Source organism: Lissotriton helveticus, chromosome 4_1 (genome assembly GCF_964261635.1).
Source record: "Lissotriton helveticus chromosome 4_1, aLisHel1.1, whole genome shotgun sequence".
Classification (NCBI taxonomy): Eukaryota; Metazoa; Chordata; class Amphibia; order Caudata; family Salamandridae; genus Lissotriton; species Lissotriton helveticus.
This window is the reverse complement of record NC_136063.1, coordinates 134,035,081-134,055,934: the sequence shown is the minus strand read 5'-3', so window position 1 is coordinate 134,055,934 and position 20,854 is coordinate 134,035,081. Positions and strand designations below refer to the sequence as shown.

The window sequence follows — 20,854 nt, the reverse complement described above, 5'->3', positions numbered from 1 at the left end:
CCAACACCGACAGTAAACCACACCATAGTAAACTTAACCACCATCCAACTTAATGACGCAGAGAAACAGCTTTTGGCGTTGGGGTTAAGTTACTGTCCTGAAAGCAATTTCAACTATGTACAGACCAGAGTTGATGTGTATAAGTTTATTCGCAAGCTAAAACTCAAAAAGTATTTCACTATAAAAAACCAGGGCAAATTGAAATCAATGCCGTCGACACAAACATCGAGCGAAGGCCTCACGGCAGGGGAAACCCCTTTACTAACAACTTTACATGCTTTGAGAGGAGATAATATTGATTTAAAAAATAATGAGATGAATACACAGGAGGTCGCACTAGAAGAAAACATCAATATCTCGTCTCCAGGCTGCGGTACATTTAAAGCACCCTCTACATTTGTTTTCCTTATGCCACGCGCTGCGTTGGACATATTCCATGATCTGCTAACAGATTAATTAAAAACTTTGCATAAGAATACATGCAAATCTAACTCAAAGTCGCATGCTAAGAATAAGGATTATTTCCAACTCATGACAAAACTTAAAAACAACAATACTGTGGTTATTAACAACTCAGACAAAGGGGGGGAACATTGTACTATGGGATAAACAAATGTATAGGACAGAAGCATTTCACCATCTTAACAACCAACAGTGCTATGAAATGTGAGACGCAGCGTATGTCAGAAAAATGAGCAGACAGTATAAAAATGACCTGCTTTGGCAAAGAGAAGGTCTCATCTCCAAAGATGAGTACAAATATCTATTCAGAGAGTATTCAACTTTGCCCAGATTTTATCTCACCCCTATGGTGCACAAAGGTATGCCGGGAAGGCCAATTATCTCGGCAATTAACAGTACATTTGAGTGCACCTCTGAATACGTTGACTTTTATCTTCAAGAACATGTTATGACTCTGCCGTCCTTTTTACGGGACTCAAGTGACTTTTTATCGAAACTGAACACATTGAAATGGACAAAGGAGTATCTGTTTTTAACACTTGTTATCGCTGCTCTGTACACTAGCATCAAACATTCTGATGGATTGAATGCTGTGGATTTTTATTTAAAGCGCAGAAGTATCTCTATGTATAGACATAACCAAATGCTTAAAAAGATGATTCATTGGTGCCTCCACAATAATGTTTTTATGTTTGATGGCAAATATTACAGACAGAAACAAGGTGTGGCGATGGGGGCATGCTTCTCCCTCAGCTATGCATGTTTACATGTAGGCTGGTGGGAGGAGCATGTCCTCAAGGTGGACCACAAGGCAATATATGACAAACATGTAGTGGAAATGTGGCGTTATATCGATGATGTTTTTATTGTGTGGAAAGGGACTCAGGAGGAAGCTAACAGTTTTGTTGATCTTATCAATAGAAACGATTTTGACCTCAATTTTACTGCACACATTGACCCGATTAGCACCCACTTTTTAGACATCTCAGTTTTTATAGACAAAAGTAATGTGGAAACTGGCCTGTTTAGAAAACCTACGGCGGGCAACACGATATTAAATGCCTCTAGTTTTCATCCTCGCCATACTATTGGCAGCTTGCCATATGGCGAATTTTTGAGAATTCGCAGATCATGTAGTTCCAGTTCAACCATGGATGCAGCACAACAGGCGGCCAAAGTAAGACTCATTGAGCGAGGGTATGATCCTATTAAGTTAGAGGTTGACCTGAAGAAAGCCAACCATAGGGACATACTGGAACTGTTGAAACCTGCATCACGGCCCATTACTGAGGGACCTTCTACACTGGTCCATGCTGCCGATGCAGTGGCTGAGAATAGATCAGGGACCGAAGTGTGCAGATTTATTTCTACATATAGTAGACAATCTAGCACCATCAAGAAAATTATTAACACACAATGGGCCATAGTCCTTACTGACTTGATTCTATGTCAGGACCGGAGGCTTCAGATTATGCTTTTTCCTTCTTCGCTGTTTTATTCACCACAACACACAGCAGCCAAAAAAGCAATAACAAGAGCCCAAAACCCTAAACAAAGGTAAAAGGGCTGAAATTACAACAACAAAAATTTTCTCAGTAAACTACAAGTCCCATGACAGCAAGTCAGGCAGTCCACAACATAGTCCTTCCTCCATCTCCATGCAGGCTAGAAAGGACGTCCTCCCTGTGTCCACTTCCTCTTTCTTCGCTGCTTCGCAGCCAGTTAAGTGCTTCTCCTTGTCTTCCCTTAATGTGGTTGTTTTGGAGTGGTAATTTGTTGTGCTTTGTATGCTGGGTCGCTGTTGCGACTGGTTCTTGTATTGTGGCTCTGTTTTCCTTTTCAGAGCCCCTTCTTAACCGCGGGGACGTTCGCGGTCCCTTCCGCGGTATTTCCATAGGTTTGCGGCCTCCTCCAGCCGCTAGGGGGCGCCGGAGCGTCTCGCTGGTCCCAGCGCGGGTTTCTCCTCAGGAGAGACGCGCTGGAAGACGCGAGCCGCCGGAGCCTCCTGCCACCTCACCGTGACGCCCGGTGCCTTTCCTGGGTCTGTACTTGGCCCGTGCTCTGCTCTGACGCCCCGACGGGGTCTGTACTGCGGTGTTTACCGCGTTGCCGCCTGCGGGCGTTTTTCTGTGGGGACGCTTGAAAGCCTGCTTCCCTTACTGTAAGCGCGCAGGGAGGTGGTGTAGGCCCGGTTCCTGCAAGGGTCAGCGCGCTTGGGGTCTGTCCCCCCCCCCCCCTCCGGTTCCACCGGGGCCTCATTTGGCAGATTCCATCTGCGCCACAGTTTGCACGGCCACTGCCTGCTGCCCTGATTTGTGCCTGATACTTCTCCTTCCCTTTGGGCCTAAGGTGCTAGGCATGGATCAGGAGGAAACTTACTACACTGAGGAGGAATCCCATCAGTATTTAAACGATGAGGAGTTTTATAACGCTGTAGACAGCTCTATTTACAGGTGCGTGCAGGAGATAGTGGGCCCTATGGAGGACCGCCTCTCTGCTCGCATCACGCAGGAGTGTGAGAGACTCTCCCAGGCCCATTCAGGGATGGCAGGCTCGGCGGCAGCCCCTGAGGGCTGTTCTCCGCCTGCCCCTAAGAAGGTGTGTAAGGAGGGTGCTCCCGGGGCGACGCAGGGTGTGGACAGGGACGCCTTTGAGCGCCTGCGTGACGCTTTTTTGGCTAAGGCAACCGCGTCCACCCCTGCGCCTCCGTCTACCCTGGATCCTTCGGGGTCCATAGCCACGGCCCCTTCCTCTCCGGGGGGTATGTCACCGGCAGACACGGACGACGAGGATGGGTCTGTGCGTTCTTGGCGCCCTTCGGGCTCCGCTGCCGACTTGCCCCAGGATAGCTCGGGTATGCTAGACCCGGATGAGATAATGCATCCGCGGTCGGCTGCCTGGGCTCCGGGGGAAAAGGTGGTGAAGTTCGTCGCGGGACGCCTCCGCAAGCCCCTAGCGAATGAGGCGAGGAGTTGTCTGCGGGGTGAGTGCCCTAGGCCTACGTTGGAGGGCAAGGTGGCCCTTACCCCCGAATTAGATCCAAAGATGGCCACTTTCCTTGCGAAATTCGTTAAAGACCCTCGCAAGGGGATTGATAGATCCTGGCGTTCCTGCCAGGATAAGCTTTTGGATGCCATTGGCCCGATCACAAAGATACTTGACATGGCTGAAGAGGCTAAGGTATCAGGGACTCCCATTTCTCCAGACGTACTATCTAATTGGGCTCAGAGAGTGGTGGTGTTCCTGGGAAATGCTAATTGTGCCCTCTCGACCGAGCGTCGTAGGTCCCTCTTAATTAAATTGGACCCGAAGCTAGGCGACTTGGCCTCTTCTGAGGCGGGGGCGGTGGCCCAAGGGGGACTCTTTGGGGACCCTTTCATCAAAGAGTTGGGGAAATTTGTTTCCACCTTTACGTCTCTGGACAGGGCCCAGTCTAGCATTAAAAAAGTGTTCCAGCAGCGTTTCTCCCGGGGGGCTGGTCGCGGTGGGGGCCGCGCGACCGGCCGTGGCGGCCAGCAGCAAGCTGGCAACAGGAATCAAGGCTCCGGCAGAGGTCAATTTAACGCCTCCTCCAACTACAACTCCTTCTACCCCACCAGGGGCCAGCGCTTCGGAGGCAGAGGCGGTTTCAAGAACTCCGCGGGAAACAGTTCAAACGGTGAGTGTCATCCCGGCGGATCGGGTCCGCATTGGGGGGAGGTTGGCTTTGTTCCCGGAGGCCTGGGCCGCGATCACATCGGACTCTTGGGTCTTGCAGACCGTCCGAGGTTTTCGCTTAGACTTTTACGATCGGCCCTTTCAGCGAAGGCCTCCACATCCTATCGTTTTTTCCCACGCGGATGCGCAGTTGGTCGACAAAGAGGTCTCAGACTTGCTTTCCAAGGGAGCCGTTTGTCTTTCGACGCAACACCCTGCCGGGTTTTTGAGCAATCTTTTCCTGGTGGAGAAGGCGGATGGGGGCAAGCGACCGGTGATCAACCTCAAGGAGTTCAATGGATGGTTGGTTTACCGGCATTTCAAGATGGAAGGTATCCATCTGTTGCGGGACGTGTTACTTCCCGGCGATTGGATGGTCCGGCTGGACCTCAAGGATGCGTACCTCGTGGTGCCCATCCATCCCCCGCACCGTCGTTTTCTTCAATTTCGGTGGGGAGGTCGAGTGTTCGAATTTACCGCCCTTCCGTTCGGACTTTCCTCGGCGCCTTGGTGTTTCACCAAGCTTCTCCACCCTGTGGTGGAGCATTTGCGGAGCCAGGGGGTGCGGATGATTGTCTATTTGGACGACATCCTGGTAATGGCGCAGTGCCCCCGAAAGCTCTCGCTTCAACTTCAACAAACGGTGTCCCTGCTTCAGGGTCTGGGGTTTGTCGTGAACGAGGAAAAGTCGGTTCTCTCTCCTTCCCAGTCGGTGGTGTTTCTGGGGTTTACGGTGGACTCGGTGCAGTGCACCCTGAGTTTGCCTCCCAGGAAGGTGGGGAAGGTCTGTCACATTTTGCGCCAGACGATCTCGAGGTCGCACACTTCCCTCCGCCAGATTGCCCGGGTGGTGGGGCTGCTTTCTTCGTCCATCCAGGCAATCTTCCCGGGTCCTCTCCACTATCGAGCGCTTCAGCGCCTCAAGGCGCACCACCTACGTCGGGGATTGTCCTACGATCAGGTGGTCCCTCTCTCCGCCGAAGTGAAGGAGGAAATGGCGTGGTGGCTCGCTCATATGGAGGCCTGGAACGGTCGGGCGATTTTCGGACCAGTTCCGGACCTGGTGATAGAATCCGATGCCAGCAGGGCTGGTTGGGGCGCCCGTTGCGGAGAATTCTCTACAGGCGGCGCCTGGTCGTCCGAGGAGCAGGAGCTGCATATCAACTGCTTGGAGCTGTTGGCGGGGTCCTTCGCGGTGCGCTGTTGGACCAAAGAGTCAGTGCGTTCCTGCGTCCTGCTTCGGATGGACAACATTTCAGCTGTCCGCTACGTCAACCATTTGGGTGGACCTCGCTCCAAGGCCCTCGCGGATCTCGCGAAGGATTTCTGGGATTATTGCCTGGCACACCACGTCTCGGTGACGGCGGAATACTTGCCGGGCCGGGCCAATCAGGTAGCGGATTGGCACTCCCGCCACTTGCGGGACTCCAGTCAGTGGAAGCTAGACCCGCGGGTCTTCAGGTGGCTGGACAGTGTTTGGGGCCAGTTTTCGGTGGATCTCTTTGCATCCCGCCTGGACCGTCAGCTGCCGCGGTTTTTCAGCTGGAGGACGGACCCTCTCGCAGAAGCCACGGGCGCTTTCCTCCAGGACTGGGGTCCGGAGAGGTCGTACGCTTTCCCTCCATTTTCAATGATACTGAGGGCGGCGGCCCAGATGCGCCGCCAGCGAGCGGAGGTGGTGACCCCTTGGTGGAGGTCTCAAGTGTGGTTTCCAGTTCTTCTGGAACTTTCTTGGGATTCTCCAATCCTACTGCCCCGATTTCCGCGGCTTCTTCTCAACGCGGACGGAGATCCCCATCCTCTGGTGATGCAGAGCTCTCTCCGCCTCATGGCGTGGAGGCTTTCGGGCGACGCTGGTCGCTCCCAGGCCTTTCGGGGCCAGCTGAGGCTTTCCTCTCCAAGGCTTGGGCCGGCAGCACAGCGAAACGCTACCGCTCGGCCTGGAATAAGTGGTCTCGTTGGTGTATTCGACGGGGTGTGGATCCCGTGGTCGCTGGAGTCGTGCCAGTTCTGAATTTCCTGGCAGATTCGGCTTCGGCCGGCAAGGCATATCGCACTGTCAATGCAATGCGCTCAGCGATTTCAGCGGGCCATAATCCGGTGGACGGCGCACCGATTGGGGCGCATCCCTTTGTCTGTAGACTGTTGAGGGGCATCCGCCTTTCCTTACCCCCGGAACCGCGATATTCGGTCCTTTGGGACGTTAACCTGGTGTTGAACCTTTTTTTGTCTTGGCAGCAGAATAGGTATTTGTCCTTGAAGGAGCTCTCCGCTAAGTTAGCGATGCTTTTGTGCCTGGTCTCCTGCAGGCGAGTTTCGGATGTGCGAGCTCTGGACGTTTCAGCGAGGGTTTTTTCCCCGGATGGGGTTGTCTTCACTTTGGGGCGCCGTACGAAATGTGGGTCAAGGACGATTTCCTACCCATCTTTCGTCGACGTCCCCAAACTCTGTGTGGTGCAATGCATGAAGGCGTACGAGGAAGCGACCCTAGAACTTCGCCCTGCGGGCGAACGACAGCTCCTGATTGCGTTGCGAAAACCGCACAAGGCTGTCTCGTCTCCCACCATTGCCAGATGGGTACGGTGGGTCATGCAAGAAGCAGGTATTGACACGAAGCAGTTTGGTGCTCATTCGGCCAGAGGGGACATGGCTTCAAAGGCTTTCTCGTTGGGAGCCCGCTTGGAGGACCTCATGCGCGCGGCGGACTGGTCCTCGGATTCCACCTTCAAAAGGTTCTAGTTTAAACCGGTGGTGGATATTGCACATTTGGTCGTAAGTAAGCTTTGAACTAGCATAATCTGAAGCCTCCGGTCCTGACATAGAATCGAAATTTGCCTAGCATTGTAACGGTAAGTTTCAATTCTATTAAGGACACGGAGGCGAGGATTATCCCTCCCAGGTCTTCGGTGGAAGCAGATCTCTCCCCGTTCTGCAGTAAGTAGTCAGTTTTCCTTTACTGTATGGTGATGACCTGTCCTGTGCTCACAGTCTTCCTTTTTCCTGCTGGTGCACATAGGGTTTCTTATCCTTGCACGGCTGACGCTTTGTGTATTTTTCTTGCTAGGAAATGATGGTGCGAAACAAGGCCAGTGATGCTATGGCGTGACTCGCGCGAAGAAAGAGGAAGTGGACACAGGGAGGACGTCCTTTCTAGCCTGCATGGAGATGGAGGAAGGACTATGTTGTGGATTGCCTGACTTGCTGTCATGGGACTTGTAGTTTACTGAGAAAATATTTGTTGTTGTAATTTCAGCCCTTTTACCTTTGTTTAGGGTTTTGGGCTCTTGTTATTGCTTTTTTGGCTGCTGTGTGTTGTGGTGAATAAAACAGCGAAGAAGGAAAAAGCATAATCCTCGCCTCCGTGTCCTTAATAGAATTGAAACTTACCGTTACAATGCTAGGCAAATTTCGATTCTCCAGCAAAAACTCCCCAGCACACCAAATTTTACCTACCGCAAAGGACACTCTATGCGCAGCGATTTAGTGAAAAAACTAGTCCGGAACTTTCCATCAAAAGCAGTTGGCTTTCCCCCCAAAAATGCTTTTTAAGTGCAGCGCGTGTCGGGCGTGTAAGTTTGGGGTTAATACCTATTCATACACCACTGCTTTTTCCGATGTGCCCATCAAACTGACAGAGCATTTCACTTGTCGCGCTGAATACGCAGTGTATGTCCTTCAATGTGTATGCAGACTCCGATACGTAGGGAGTACTAAACTTCAGGTTCACGCACATATTTTGCAACGTTTGAGAGCGACTGTCAACTCTGACCCGACTTACCAAGTAGCGAGACACATCAAACTGCAGCACAAAAATAATCTTAGTGTGCTCCAGTATTTTGTGATAGTGTCCCACTGAACAAGTGAGGGGGGAAGAGGGAAAGAATTTTGAGACAGTTAGGGACAAAATACATTATTGAGCTCGATACCAAATGTCTTAGGGGGCTCATTATTTGCAATGATTTGCACTACTACCTGTAATTTATCATTCAAGGACAACCAGTCTTTTTAACATATTAGCCTTGTTGTATTGCCTTTCCATTTACTATACTCCTTCGTTTTAATATGAGCCCATAGTGTGGCATATTTTCATGTTTCTTGGTTTTAGTCTCTGTTGTACGACCTATTTTTAGGCATTTTTCCATTTATTTATATTTTTTATGGGTAGATGGTTTTATGCATTATAATTGGCGTATTTTGCACAGACTTTTACAGTGTCCCCGTTTGACTGTTTTTTGATTCCTATTACCATTGTGTAATTACAAATTGGGTAACATCTTGGCTTTGTTTGTCTATCTCCATTTCTTATAAGTGGGGTTTCTTTGGGATCACTAGCTTGGGGGGTTCTCCAGGTGGGGATTCATAGAATCCAGTAATATTATAATGATTACCTAAATTGTTTTCTGTTTGAATAACAATTCATAATGCTATGAATGAAATAACTTGCTACTTTTTTCTCTAGGAACATCTATCAGCACACCCATTTTTAGCCCAGTTTGGGTTTTTGTAATTCTTCAGCACTTCGCACTTTATTCACTTCCTTTGGGCCGTTAACCGTAGGCAGGGCAAAGTTTGCTTAGCAAATGTATGGGGTATATACTTATGACCAAGGTGTCAAATGTAATTATTTTATCCTTTCGCAGTGTTATATTGGGCATTGATCATCTCTGTATTTGTACTGTAATTCATTGTTTTGATTTCGAGTATTTATACTGTAATTATATATTTTATATTAATAATATATTCTTTAGATTATAATGAATCGGGTTACATGAGGAGAGTATTTGCACTGTTATTTACCATATTGCTGCTGCTACCAATTCAACTTGCTATGCTATGTGCGTTGCCAGTGCCCTATAGTGAACTATAAATAGGATTTCTTCTATGTTCACTATCAGTTGGGTGTCGGCTCATCACATGACCTTCTGGGTGGGTTTTAAATACTTGTTGTAGAGCATAATGGCGTTTATGTGAGCAAGGCGACTGGGATCGCCGAAACGCGTCTTTACGAGTTGCACTGATTAAAGAATAAAGAACTTTGCATTGCACCAGCAACCAGCGTATGAAAGTGTCTGTTACTCTCCTGACGGTGCTCGTCACAGCATTTGGAGTGTTACCTGATACAATTTTATATATGTATATATATATATATATTATACACACTCCTGGCCACAGTTCCTTTCGCGAAGAAAACCAGAGTCGGAGCCCAATTGTCACGGTGCAAACTCAGTGTTTATTCGGCAGAAAAAACACACCCTACGCGTTTCGAGATCAGCCGATCTCTTGCTCACGGGAGCAAGAGATCGGCTGATCTCGAAACGCGTAGGGTGTGTTTTTTCTGCCGAATAAACACTGAGTTTGCACCGTGACAATTGGGCTCCGACTCTGGTTTTCTTCGCGAAAGGAACTGTGGCCAGGAGTGTGTATAATTGGGAGGGGTTGGCGAACCCCGTTGAGAGCCCGCCGCCGAAGTGGCTTAAGCACGCCAAATCTGTGTGTATATATATATATATATATATATATATATATATATATATATAACATCAAGAGTTCGTCCAAGGATTGAGGACGCGCACAACATCAGGTAGCTCGGACAGAAGCTGTGAGTCACACGTGCAGCTTGCCTTCGTCCCCGGTTAGTTGTGGTGCCTGGCGGGGTCAACCTCGACCCTTGTTCACAGGCTGTACTTCGGAATCACCCGGTGCTCCATATTCACTGCAACGCCTTCCTTTTATCATGTGCATGCACGCCCCTCGGTGGGTTCTTACTGGTGAGTTCGTGCTCGTGCTGCATTATGGGAATTGCAGTGTGATGTCGAGTCTCCGCTTGATTCCCTGTAAGTGCAACAAATTCATTTTAGTGGGGATTCCTTGTTCAAAGCCCTCCAGTGGGCTTCCAGAGACATGGGGCAAGCTACTTCCCTGTTGTTACTGCGGCGGGGCGATGAATCAGTTCAGTGCCCCTGCAGCTCCATCTAACAGTGATGATGGCGGCTGCGTTCCTCTCGGCGGGACAGCCGAAAATATAACATCAAGAGTTCGTCCAAGGATTGAGGACTCGCACAACATCAGGTAGCTCGGACAGAAGCTGTGAGTCACACGTGCAGCTTGCCTTTGTCCCCGGTTAGTTGTGGTGCCTGACGCGTTTCGGGTCAACCTCGACCCTTGTTCACAGGCTGTACTTCGGAATCAGCCGGTGCTCCATATTCACTGCAACCCCTTCCTTTTATCATGTGCATGCACGCCCCTCGGTGGGTTCTCACTGGTGCGTTTGTGCTCCTGCTGCATTATGGGAATTGCAGTGTGATGTTGAGTCTCCGCTTGATACCCTGTAAGTGCAAGGAATTCATTTTAGTGGCGAATCCTTGTTCAAAGCCCTCCAGTGGGCTTCCAGGGACATGGGTCAAGCTACTTCCCTGTTGTTACTGCGGCGGGGCGATGAATCAGTTTGGTGCCCCTGCAGCTCCATCTAACGGTGATGATGGCAGCGGCGTTCCTCTCGTCGGGACAGCCGAAAATATAACATCAAGAGTTCGTCCAAGGATTGAGGACGCGCACAACATCAGGTAGCTCGGACTGAAGCTGTGACTCACACGTGCAGCTTGCCTTTGTCCCCGGTTAGTTGTGGTGCCTGACGCGTTTCGGGTCAACCTCGACCCTTGTTCACAGGCTGTACTTCGGAATCACCCGGTGCTCCATATTCACTGGAACGCCTTTGTAGGAGAGTAGGGTCTGCAATCCTATGATCACCCAGATTTTTGCTTTTTGCTGCACTGGTTTACGACTTTCCCTGGCTGTGGGCCTGCTAATCAGACCCACAGCCTAGCTGTTCTCTCTATCCAAATTGTACTCAGGTACTGAATTGGCACTGGGCCCTCTCCAAGTCCCTGTACCCAGGGCTGAGGTGTACCCAGAAGTCTCCCAGGGGCTGAAGCATGTATTATGCCACCCCTGGGCTGACTAACTAAACTGACACAACTGGCTGCACGACAGCTGGGGCAAGGTGGTGTACTCACCCTTTGCTTTAGATATAGTATACCTATATCTAACCCTAAAATGGACACACAGATCTCCTATTAGTCACTCCTATGGCAGGCCTTAACAATCCTGAAGGCAGAGTGCTTGGAATCGTGTGAGATGGTGCTCTGGCATGAGCTGAGCCTGTCTGCGGCTTTCGGGATCCATCCCTTAGCCGTTTCCATGATATCGCATACCATATACTCTTAAGTGCATTATAATCCTCGCGGTTATATGCCAACTCTGGTATCGCTTTATCAAAACATGTCGAGTAAGGTGTCATACGAATTCTAATACTAACCCCTCGCCAATTCTGGCGACGGGGTTAGCATTCCACCCTTCTAGAGGGACACGACATGTATGTAACCCCTAACCCCGGTTAAAGTCAGACAGAGCCTTAGCATCCACAAAATGGATGCTGCCACCGAGACACAAGTCTGCCCTCCTGCTGCTGGGAGTCCTCCCAGAGCAGGAGATAAGGACAAAGGGTTTCCTGCCAGGGGCGGTGCCAGCACCGTCCCAGACAGGATTGTGTGTATTGTAGGTAGGCAGGGCTTCAGAGGAAGGTGACTGCACGTGGCACCCCGGTGCTCACTGTGCATAGGCTGGCTTGAACCAGTTCCAGGGACACTCCGGACCCTGTGCTGGGGAAAAGCCCGCCAAGGAAGTGGGTGTAACCACCCCCCTCCTGGTCCCACCCCTAGGGCAGGACTTAGTCGCGTGCCAGCCCCCTTTTCCCAGATAAAGGTAGGGACTGGCCCCCTTCCAAATCAGATCATCTTTGGAATCAAGATACGACTTTCCACGAAAGGACTTCACGATATCTTCTTCAAGATTCTCCCTTGTGGCTAAGGAGTAGTCACCCTGCATCCGCAGGCACCATCTAAGAACACTGCGGTCTGCTGCACGTCCTTCCTCCGGAATCCGACTGCCCAGCTCGACGAGACCCGGCTTCCCTGGCACCTCTGACCTCTACCCACCTCTACAGCACAGCTGAGAACCGTGGGTGCGACGAGACCTCGAGGGACCGGCCATCGCCAAGACTGCACGACTTCTGCACAGCAAGCCCACCGAGTAATTTCCTGGTGAGTGCTTTGGGGTCCGAGAAGCCCCCACCCTGAGCAGCTCCAGCACCGAAGAGCAGCCCCCCAGCATCTCCACGATCGGCGTGGGGCCCTTCTGCTTTTTGCTGCTCACCGCGTTGTTTGGCTACTAGCCCGCTGGCTTGTGGCCTTCCGAACGACGCCCGACGACAACACTGCTGCTGGTCTGGTTTCTCCAGACTGGCCCTTGCTTCCCTCCATCGGAGAAGTACCCTGGACCCTCCTGGTCCGGCTAAGACGCCATTTTAGGTCCACCACGTGGGTCTTGCATTTGCCAAGACTTGTTGCCCAATCCTGGGTCCAGCGACGTCGACAGCAAGAACCTTCGTGGGACAGCTCGCACCTCCATCCTGGTCGCCGACAACGCCTCCTGGTCCGAGAGACTGCAGAGCCCAGCAGCGCCCACTCACCTGACTGCGGTGACTTCGCCCGGTGCCATCCTGGTGCCCACTTAATCACTGGCTAGTGATTCAAGAACTTGGTCCCCTCTGCTTTCAGGTTTTCTTCTTCCTTGATCCAGGCTTGGATCCATCGAACTTTCTTCACTGGTCGCCTGCCAGCAACTTCCTTCTTCCAGGCTCCTGGTCCAGCAACGAGGATTCCCGACGTCTTTTCAGACCTATGCAGCTGCAGCCCCTGGGCTAGGTAACTTCGGCACTTCGGTGTCCCAGCATAGCCTCACTATTCAAGGGTCAGGATCCACTGTCGTTTTCTCCCTACCAGGTCGGGTTCGCCCGTGAACACTAACTTTGTGAATTCTAGTTTCCATAGACTTTGTCCCGCATCCCGCGTGAGAGTGCACACTCTGCACCCGAGTTCCCTAGGCCTCCTGCTAGTAATCTAAAGGTTCAGTAGTCCAGTCCTAGCGATCCCAAAGCCTCTGAGAATCGTTACTTACCTGCTAGTAATTCGCATTCCACTTTTAGAGTATATGGTTTTTCGTGCCCCTCGGGCATTTGTGTATAACGTGCTAACTTAAGTATTTTCGTAAGAGTTTTGTTGTGTGCTTAGCACCCTGTCCTCATAAAGAGTACAGGGTTGTTGTGATTCTAATAAATACATTGTTTATTTTCATAACACTTGTGTGGTGTCCTTTCACTGGGTGTTCAAGGGGTAATGTGATGGTAAAACAGCTGGCTTAACACGCCCTCTAGAGTCTTAGCCTTAGACTGCTCGTATCCATGCTACTAGGATAGCTGGTCTATAAGGTTGACTTACAACCAATCATCAATAAGGGTTGTTTGGACTGATATATAGTGATCACTAGAATAGTGAACACTGCACATCAGGCCAACTTCTCACATTGGTGAGCAGCGGTTGGGATTTGAGCTTGCTGTTGTTTTACCACACATGCCCTAAGAATATCTTGTGAAAGATCACATAAGTACTAAAGGTACATATAACTTAGCTTAGAATACTCTGAGTTCTACTGAACCAGCTGTTGTAGCTCCTAGGGCCTAGCACACCCTAAACTACAACTCTAGCAAGGGATCAGTAGGCAAACACATAGTGTAGGTAAGTGCACCACTTACACCTCACTAGAAAAGCATGTCTACCCAGGGAGAATCTACTGAGACTCCCCTGGTCAGTGTTGACCCTCCACAGGTCACTTCAAGATATGCAGCTCTCAGTTTTCAGGAGATGAGACAAATCTGTGTCTCCAGGAAACTGAAGCAGGGGTCTAACCCCACCATTCCCTTTCTGATAGGTCTCTTAGAGAATTGGGAAAGAAGGCAGACAAATGGGTCAGGACAAGGATCAAGCAGAACCAGAACCAGGGTGGTCAGAAGAAAGCAGACCAGAAGGGTAATGTTAAGAATGAGCAAAATGACCAGAAGTCTTCACCAGGTCCCCAACAAACCAAAGAGGGTGGGGGTCAGGCTTCCCAGAAGAAGAAGACTCAAGAAGGCCAGTCAAAAAGGTGGTGCCAGTACTGCAAAAGTAAATCTCACTGGTTTAGTGAGTGCACCAAAAGAGGAGGACAAACTCCTGCCACTACAGCCCCTAAGGCAACTGCACCCCCTAGTACAGTCAGTAGTGGTAGTGTACCTCCCAAGGCATTAGTTGGGTTAACCTTGGGTACTGAGGGGTCTGACAACTTAGTTGGCACACTCACTCAGGCTGTCCTTGTCTGTACAGGGGATATGGATATGTCCCCTGAGATAAGTCCCAATACTTTGGGCAAATACAGGCAGACACCTTTGATAAAAGGCAAAATGGCTCAGGCCTATAGGGACACTTGTGCCAGTGTCACCATGGTGACACCTAACTTTGTGGACCCTGGACAGATCATGCCAGGTACTGATTTCCTGGTGACCAATGCCAGCAATGTCACTACTAGTCATAGTGTGGCAATTGTGGCTTTCTCCTGGGGTGGAGTGAAGGGACAAAAGAAAGTTGTAGTCAGTTCAGACCTCCCAGTTGATTGTTTGTTGGGCAATGATTTGGAGTCATCACAATGGTCAGAGGTGGAGCAGAGGACTCACATGGAGATGTTAGGCTTGCCAGCACATGTGCTTGCTGTGACTAGGTCACAGGCCAGAAGATGCCCCACTGAACAGGTGCTGGATCCTGAAATTATGGACCAGACACCTTCCAAGAAGAAGAACAGTAAGGGTAAGGCTTTGCCTTCCCCCTTACCCCAGGTTGAGGATCCAGTCTCTGAGGAGGCTGATCTGAGAGAGCTGAGGGAAACTGAGCCTAAAGAGCTTGAACTTGATCAAGTTGAGTTTCTGGGCTCAGGGGGACCCTCCAGAGCAGACCTGGGGAAGGAACAGTTAACCTGCCCTTCCCTTGAACCCCTCAGATAGCAGGCTGCTGCTGAGGCTGCAGGGAATGCCACAGGTGCCCACAGGGTATACTGGGAAGATGGACTCCTGTACTCTGAGTCAAGAGACCCCAAGCCTGGTGCAAGCAGGAGGCTGGTCATCCCCTTGTCTCTGAGAGGTTTCCTTCTCACCTTGGCCCATGAGATTCCCCTTGCAGGTCACTTAGGTCAGACAAAGACTTGGGACAGGCTTGTCTCACACTTTCACTGGCCCCATATGAATGAGAATACCAAGGAGTTTTGTCGCTCCTGTGTCACTTGCCAAGCCAGTGGTAAGTCAGGTGGCACAACAAAGGCCCCCCTCATACCACTACCTGTGGTGGGGGTTCCCTTTGAAAGAGTGGGGATTGACATTGTTGGTCCAATGGAACCCCAGACAGCATCAGGGCACAAGTTTATACTGGTGGTGGTGGATCATGCCACCAGGTATCCTGAAGCTATTCCCCTGAGGACCACCACAGCTCCTGTGGTGGCAAGAGCCCTAGTTGGAGTGTTCTCCAGAGTGGGTTTTCCAAAGGAGGTCGTTTCTGACAGAGGTACAAACTTCATGTCAGGATATCTGACTGCAATGTGGAAAGAGTGTGGTGTGAACTACAAGTTCACCACACCCTATCATCCACAATGCAATGGGCTTGTTGAGAGATTCAACAGGACCCTCAAAGGGATGATTCATGGACTACCTGAAACTCTTAGGAGAAGATGGGATGTCCTGATCCCCTGCCTCTTGTTTGCTTACAGAGAGGTCCCACAGAAGGGGGTTGGCTACAGCCCTTTTGAGCTTCTGTATGGGCATCCTGTGAGAGGACCCCTGTGTTTGGTGAAGGAAGGATGGGAGAGACCTCTCAAAAAGCCTGCAACCAACATAGTGGACTATGTACTTGGTCTCCGCTCCAGGATGGCTGAGTATATGGAAAAAGCATCTAAAAACCTTGAGGCCAGCCAAGAACTTCAAAAAGCTTGGCATGACCAAAAGGCTGTTCTGACTGTGTACCAGCCAGGACAGAAGGTGTGGGTGCTGGAGCCAGTGGCCCCAGCAGCTCTGAAAGACAAATGGTCTGGGCCCCACACCATCATTGAGCAAAAGGGAGAGGTTACCTACTTGGTGGACCTTGGAACTCCCAGGAGCCCTCTAAGAGTGCTCCATGTTAACAGGCTCAAGGCATATGTTGACAGGAAGGACATGAGCTTGCTCATGGCCACAGATGAGGGACAGGAGGAAGAGAGTGACCCTCTCCCAGACCTGCTCACTCAGAATCCTGATGATGGATCAGTTGATGGTGTTGTCTTTTGTGGCAGCCTCACTGAACATCAGCAACAGGATTGCAGGCAAGTTCTGCAATCCTTCAGACATATGTTCTCTCTGACACCCAGCCAAACTGATTGGTGTACCCATGATGTTGACACTGGAGACAGTCTGCCTGTCAAGAGTAAAATCTACAGACAGCCTGATCATGTTAGAGACTGCATCAAAACTGAAGTGCAGAAAATGTTGGAGCTGGGAGTCATTGAGCCCTCAGATAGCCCTTGGGCTAGCCCAGTAGTTCTATTGTCAAAGCCTCACACCCAGGGTGGTAAGAGAGAGATGAGGTTTTGTGTAGACTACAGAGGCCTCAATGCAGTCACTAAGACTGATGCCCACCCAATTCCAAGAGCAGATGAACTTATAGATAAATTGGCTTCTGCCAACTTCTTAAGTACATTTGATTTGACAGCTGGGTATTGGCAAATCAGGTTAGCTGAGGAAGCCAAACCCAAGACAGCATTTTCTACCCCTGGTGGGCATTATCAGTTTGTGGTAATGCCCTTTGGTTTGAAAAATGCACCTGCCACCTTCCGAAGGTTGGTGAATCAAGTCCTCACTGGGCTGGATGACTTCTGTGCAGCATATCTTGATGATATTGCTGTCTTTAGCTCCACCTGGGAGGATCACCTGGTCCACCTGAGGAAAGTGTTAGAGGCTCTGCAAAAGGCAGGCCTCACTATCAAGGCCACAAAGTGCCAGATAGGGCAGACACAGGTTGTATACCTGGGCCACCTTGTAGGTGGAGGCCAGGTTCAGCCACTGGAGAGTAAGATACAGGCCATCAAGGACTGGACTCCTCCAATCACCCAGACTCAAGTTCGAGCTTTCTTGGGCCTGACTGGGTACTATAGGAAGTTTGTCAGAAATTATGGGTCCATAGTGACCCCTCTTAATGACCTGACAAGCAAAAAGATGCCAAAGAAAGTTCAGTGGACAGCAAGCTGTCAGAAAGCATTCAATGACCTAAAGCAGGCCATGTGCACAGCACCTATCCTAAAGAGTCCAGATCACTCCAAGCCATTCATTGTCCAAACAGATGCTTCTGAGTTGGGTGTGGGAGCTGTTCTGTCTCAACTGAATTTTGATGGTAATGATCAGCCTATTGCTTTCATTAGTAGAAGGTTGACACCCAGAGAGAAAAATTGGTCAGCTATTGAGAGGGAGGCCTTTGCTGTGGTCTGGGCCCTGAAGAAGCTGAGGGCCTACTTGTTTGGCACTCACTTCACCATTCAGACAGACCATAAGCCCCTCTTGTGGCTAAATCAGATGAAGGGTGAAAACCCCAAACTGCTTAGGTGGTCCATTTCCCTACAGGGGATGGATTTTACAGTGGAGCATAGACCTGGTACTGATCACAGCAATGCTGATGGGCTCTCCAGGTATTTCCACTTAGAGCAAGAAGACTCACCTGGTCAAGGTTAGTTTATTGTCCCAAAGTTTGGGGGGGGTCATGTAGGAGAGTAGGGTCTGCAATCCTATGATCACCCAGATTTTTGCTTTTTGCTGCACTGGTTTACGACTTTCCCTGGCTGTGGGCCTGCTAATCAGACCCACAGCCTAGCTGTTCTCTCTATCCAAATTGTACTCAGGTACTGAATTGGCACTGGGCCCTCTCCAAGTCCCTGTACCCAGGGCTGAGGTGTACCCAGAAGTCTCCCAGGGGCTGAAGCATGTATTATGCCACCCCTGGGCTGACTAACTAAACTGACACAACTGGCTGCACGACAGCTGGGGCAAGGTGGTGTACTCACCCTTTGCTTTAGATATAGTATACCTATATCTAACCCTAAAATGGACACACAGATCTCCTATTAGTCACTCCTATGGCAGGCCTTAACAATCCTGAAGGCAGAGTGCTTGGAATCGTGTGAGATGGTGCTCTGGCATGAGCTGAGCCTGTCTGCGGCTTTCGGGATCCATCCCTTAGCCGTTTCCATGATATCGCATACCATATACTCTTAAGTGCATTATAATCCTCGCGGTTATATGCCAACTCTGGTATCGCTTTATCAAAACATGTCGAGTAAGGTGTCATACGAATTGGAATACTAACCCCTCGCCAATTCTGGCGACAGGGTTAGCATTCCACCCTTCTAGAGGGACACGACATGTATGTAACCCCTAACCCCGGTTAAAGTCAGACAGAGCCTTAGCATCCACAAAATGGATGCTGCCACCGAGACACAAGTCTGCCCTCCTGCTGCTGGGAGTCCTCCCAGAGCAGGAGATAAGGACAAAGGGTTTCCTGCCAGGGGCGGTGCCAGCACCGTCCCAGACAGGATTTTGTGTATTGTAGGTAGGCAGGGCTTCAGAGGAAGGTGACTGCACGTGGCACCCCGGTGCTCACTGTGCATAGGCTGGCTTGAACCAGTTCCAGGGACACTCCGGACCCTGTGCTGGGGAAAAGCCCGCCAAGGAAGTGGGTGTAACCACCCCCCTCCTGGTCCCACCCCTAGGGCAGGACTTAGTCGCGTGCCAGCCCCCTTTTCCCAGATAAAGGTAGGGACTGGCCCCCTTCCAAATCAGATCATCTTTGGAATCAAGATACGACTTTCCACGAAAGGACTTCACGATTTCTTCTTCAAGATTCTCCCTTGTGGCTAAGGAGTAGTCACCCTGCATCCGCAGGCACCATCTAAGAACACTGCGGTCTGCTGCACGTCCTTCCTCCGGAATCCGACTGCCCAGCTCGACGAGACCCGGCTTCCCTGGCACCTCTGACCTCTACCCACCTCTACAGCACAGCTGAGAACCGTGGGTGCGACGAGACCTCGAGGGACCGGCCATCGCCAAGACTGCACGACTTTTGCACAGCAAGCCCACCGAGTAATTTCCTGGTGAGTGCTTTGGGGTCCGAGAAGCCCCCACCCTGAGCAGCTCCAGCACCGAAGAGCAGCCCCCCAGCATCTCCACGATCGGCGTGGGGCCCTTCTGCTTTTTGCTGCTCACCGCGTTGTTTGGCTACTAGCCCGCTGGCTTGTGGCCTTCCGAACGACGCCCGACGACAACACTGCTGCTGGTCTGGTTTCTCCAGACTGGCCCTTGCTTCCCTCCATCGGAGAAGTACCCTGGACCCTCCTGGTCCGGCTAAGACGCCATTTTAGGTCCACCACGTGGGTCTTGCATTTGCCAAGACTTGTTGCCCAAACCTGGGTCCAGCGACGTCGACAGCAAGAACCTTCGTGGGACAGCTCGCACCTCCATCCTGGTCGCCGACAACGCCTCCTGGTCCGAGAGACTGCAGAGCCCAGCAGCGCCCACTCACCTGACTGCGGTGACTTCGCCCGGTGCCATCCTGGTGCCCACTTAATCACTGGCTAGTGATTCAAGAACTTGGTCCCCTCTGCTTTCAGGTTTTCTTCTTCCTTGATCCAGGCTTGGATCCATCGAACTTTCTTCACTGGTCGCCTGCCAGCAACTTCCTTCTTCCAGGCTCCTGGTCCAGCAACGAGGATTCCCGACGTCTTTTCAGACCTATGCAGCTGCAGCCCCTGGGCTAGGTAACTTCGGCACTTCGGTGTCCCAGCATAGCCTCACTATTCAAGGGTCAGGATCCACTGTCGTTTTCTCCCTACCAGGTCGGGTTCGCCCGTGAACACTAACTTTGTGAATTCTAGTTTCCATAGACTTTGTCCCGCATCCCGCGTGAGAGTGCACACTCTGCACCCGAGTTCCCTAGGCCTCCTGCTAGTAATCTAAAGGTTCAGTAGTCCAGTCCTAGCGATCCCAAAGCCTCTGAGAATCGTTACTTACCTGCTAGTAATTCGCATTCCACTTTTAGAGTATATGGTTTTTCGTGCCCCTCGGGCATTTGTGTATAACGTGCTAACTTAAGTATTTTCGTAAGAGTTTTGTTGTGTGCTTAGCACCCTGTCCTCATAAAGAGTACAGGGTTGTTGTGATTCTAATAAATACATTGTTTATTTTCATAACACTTGTGTGGTGTCCTTTCACTGGGTGTTCAAGGGGTAATGTGATGGTAAAACAGCTGGCTTAACACGCCCTCTAGAGTCTTAGCCTTAGACTGCTCGTATCCATGCTACTAGGATAGCTGGTCTATAAGGTTGACTTACAACCAATCATCAATAAGGGTTGTTTGGACTGATATATAGTGATCACTAGAATAGTGAACACTGCACATCAGGCCAACTTCTCACAGCCTTCCTTTTATTATGTGCATGCACGCCCCTCTGTGGGTTCTTATTGGTGAGTTCGTGCTCGTGCTGCATTATGGGAATTGCAGTGTGATGTCGAGTCTCCGCTTGATTCCCTGTAAGTGCAAGGAATTCATTTTAGTGGGGATTCCTTGTTCAAAGCCCTCCAGTGGGCTTCCAGGGACATGGGGCAAGCTACTTCCCTGTTGTTACTGCGGCGGTGCGATGAATCAGTTTGGTGCCCCTGCAGCTCCATCTAACGGTGATGATGGCGGCAGCGTTCCTCTCGGCGGGA

At 50.6% G+C, this 20,854-nt stretch overlaps 1 long non-coding RNA gene across 1 annotated transcript in view; it reads left to right on the top strand.

The window, feature by feature from the left end:
* Window positions 1-7,334, top strand: part of LOC144827060 (uncharacterized) — a 175,565-nt gene extending 168,231 nt beyond the window's left edge. Inside the window, exon 4 of the long non-coding RNA XR_013610006.1 lies at window positions 7,223-7,334. This is a non-coding gene — a long non-coding RNA (uncharacterized LOC144827060). The remainder of the gene's footprint in view (window positions 1-7,222) is intronic.
* Window positions 7,335-20,854: the final 13,520 nt, after the last annotated feature.